This window comes from Salvelinus sp. IW2-2015, unplaced genomic scaffold (assembly GCF_002910315.2).
Source record: "Salvelinus sp. IW2-2015 unplaced genomic scaffold, ASM291031v2 Un_scaffold10592, whole genome shotgun sequence".
NCBI lineage: Eukaryota > Metazoa > Chordata > Actinopteri > Salmoniformes > Salmonidae > Salvelinus > Salvelinus sp. IW2-2015.
The window spans coordinates 1,314-4,752 of NW_019951850.1; the positions used below are offsets into that span (position 1 = coordinate 1,314).

The 3,439-nt window shown below is 40.0% G+C and overlaps 1 non-coding gene across 1 annotated transcript; it reads left to right on the plus strand.

The window, feature by feature from the left end:
* Positions 1-445: 445 nt before the first annotated feature.
* On the plus strand, positions 446-518 carry trnak-uuu (transfer RNA lysine (anticodon UUU)). Its single transcript has one exon. It is a non-coding gene; the product is annotated as a tRNA-Lys (tRNA).
* The last annotated feature ends 2,921 nt before the right edge of the window (positions 519-3,439 follow it).

Consider the following 3,439-nt stretch of genomic DNA (forward strand, 5'->3'; position numbering starts at 1 on the left):
GCGTTAGATAGCGTTACTGTAGCTACACTAAATATTATTAACCGAACCGTGCTAGCATATTACTGTAGCCTAATGCACTGATCTTACCTGCTAGATATTCCGATCGATGATGGTGATCAATGACAACAGCAGACAACAAAACATTGTAGCTAACGTTACTTCAGAAAATAAAGATAATTCAAAACAAAATTACCAGGAAATATATTTTTCCATGGTCCTCTTCTAGAGTTTAAAGGTCCCGCCATAGCTCTATCCTCATTGGTCAATTCTCGGTTACCTCTTGGCTGCACTGGCGTCTCAGATTGGTTGGCGAGTACAATTGTTGGTTACGTCTTGGTTGCAGACGGCGATATGATTGGTTGTCGCAACTAGAAATTTGAAAATGAGGTTGGAACAGAGTCTTAGAAATTTGTTGAAATACCATACTTGACCTGCTGAAGCCAGAGCCCGGATAGCTCAGTCGGTAGAGCATCAGACTTTTAATCTGAGGGTCCAGGGTTCAAGTCCCTGTTCGGGCGATGCTTTTTTTTTTTTTACCTGCTAAATATTGCTGGGCATAAACTACGTTTCATTAGGTGGCTAAACGAGAATTTTGAATACACATGCACCTTAAATTGCGTTCTTGTGTTTACACTAATTCGTTGTATTCAGAAGGTCCGTTTCTTGTGTTTATCAGTTTATCAGTTTTAAAGACCGCCAAGCTGTAATTATGCAATAGTCAATAATAAATACAGAACAAGAGTTTGACTGGATTTGATTGGAATATCACTTTCAAGGCTGTTTCTAGATGTGGGGCTAATTTGTGCATTTCCAAAACATTCCAATAGGTGGAGACATTTCCCATGTACTTTATGGGCTGACATAGGCTTTTAAAAAATATATATTTTTTAGAATTGATGTACTTTTATTTCTAGTATGACTAATTGTACAGCAAAGCCTTCACAACATTTACTTGATACTTATATATTAAAAAGGACTGAAATTCAAAAGGAATACATTGTATGTCAATTTACTAAGCACTTCTAAACAATTTAATAAGCACTTCACAAATACAGAGTGCATGTTAGTCCAATGCAACAACATGTTATGTCCTTATCTACTTCTATACTCTCAACAAATGCATAGGATGGTGTTTCACAGCTGCCGTACATTGACATTTACCTGAATTCCATTGCACAGTACGTACTTAAAGATTGACTGTTAATACTAGTCTATCATCTATGCTAGTCATTGTGGTTCTTACTAACAAAACAMAGCAGAAAYAAAATTCTCAACCACATCAGATGGTTGAGATATGAAATGAATAGGTGAAATGACATAGCAATAGCTTTGAATAAAGGTCAATTGGTTTACATTTCCTCTAATCAAACATGAATATATTCTTATATCATCTAGCTTGTCAAATGTGTGGTTCTGGTTTACTAATCGCAGATGTAATATAAATTAATGAGTTTCCAGGGCATAGATTCATGGGGTCAAATACCATAGTGATAAAATTCAATACAGGTCTTTGTCATATGATATGTCATGTCCAATTGAGTGGTGGAAATCCACTGCCAGGGTTTGTTCTCTCCGATGGTAAAACTGTTGTGGAACAGATGTGTGAAGTCATTCTGGCGCAGAAAGTTCCTCCTCCAGGTAACTCATAACAGCTCCTTTCTTTCCAACCTGATGTGGCTCCAGTGGGTAGAACCTGATCACGACCCGGTCTTCAGTAAGTCCAAGTTCTCCTGTAAGGAACGGGAAGATATTGGCACTGTGTTCCTTGTTCTTCTCGGCAGTGTCAGTCACACCGATGGCGGACACGGACAGTATCACTCAAGGAGCCCAAGTTCCACCCATGAGCATTGGCAGTCCAGGTTTCACCACCAACATCATTCTCTCTTCGGGTTTCCCTAGAACAGCAGCTGTTTTGGAGCACAGCTTTTTCAAGAAATCCTCAGAAAACGTACTCAGGTAAATTGCTTTCTAAATCAATGAACGGCATCATGATTTTGTAAAGAGTCCGTTCTTTCAGATGAGAAGGCTAGTGTTAGGATTTATGTTTATGCACTATAGCCTGCTAGCATATTGTTTGAAGATGAATATTGTTTTGTTACACACACACAAACGATACAGATGGGTGTGTGTGTAGGTGTGTAAAGACTGACCAACATTGAGTGACAGGCCATAAAAGCTGTGGTCAATCTGGAGAGGGGAGGGGTGCATCTCTCTAGGCCAACCAGGGATGTTAGAATACTGGACAATACCATATTAGGAACTGTTTCAGTGTAGAATCGACAGACACAAGACGGAGCTAATCTACCCAGCAACCAGATGTGGACAAAGGAAAGCGCCAAGGGGCTTGGACAAGTCCGGGTGCCCCCAAAGGCGGAGCAAGAGTTTAAACCGTGCTCAGCCTCTACTATGATAGGCCAACTGGACGAGTTGGAACTAAAACTGTCATAGTATAAGAACTGCTATTTGAGTACAGTCCACAGTTCCCTGCTTTACCCTGCGTGGTGATACAGTGAACCCGTATATACGAAAATTGCATATACCATTTATCGTTTGAGTTTAATTAAAATACTTAAAATATATTCGGTGACTCTGAATCACATTTTGTCCTGATGCCAGATTTGAACTGACGCAAATCTCTTTCACTAGGGAGGTCAATTTGCCGGGCTGACATAGGCTTTTCAGTACACGACACACTGACGTGTCGTCAAACACAGATGCGCGCGAATTTCGCCTGTATAATATGGAACGCCGTTTGGGTCTTTAGTGTCAAAAAGATACACGTCAAATAACACTATTTGAGGCGTCAAATATCACTATTTGACACGTCAAATAAGATTCTTTACCAGTCTGGACCTGAATATCACTCCACGTCACATTATAATGTAACACTTTGTACGTAGTTAATACACAGAGATTACACTCTCACTCTATTTCATATGTCACAACGATTCACCGATACGTATGCTCTGAGTCATCGATTTTGTCATTGATGATAACATTTGCATAAAGGTCGTTTGTACTCCGCCCAAGTCTCAGGTACTGATGAAAGACGTTCACTGAACTTCTATTCTTCCGAGGTAAAATTAGCTAGCTAGTTAACAATGGCTGCCCAATTTCTCGAAAATTGTAAATCTACCATCTCTGATTTGCACCAGACTGCTGCTCACGGACAGAAGAGAAGGACTTCAACCATCAATAACCAGGTAACGTTAACGTAATGTTAGCTAGCTATCTAACGTAGGTGTTGAGTGTGTGGCGTTAACAGCTGCAGAAAAGTTTTAGGCAGTGCATTTTGTAAATTAATTATGCATTATTAGGTATTTTTTATTTCAGTATCCTATCAAGCGCCTATGGGATGGAGAGCTGGTATGCACCACCAAGGGAGCAGCTTGAGGTGCTCAGATTGTCATATGACCCATCGCAGAAAATGGCAGATGCT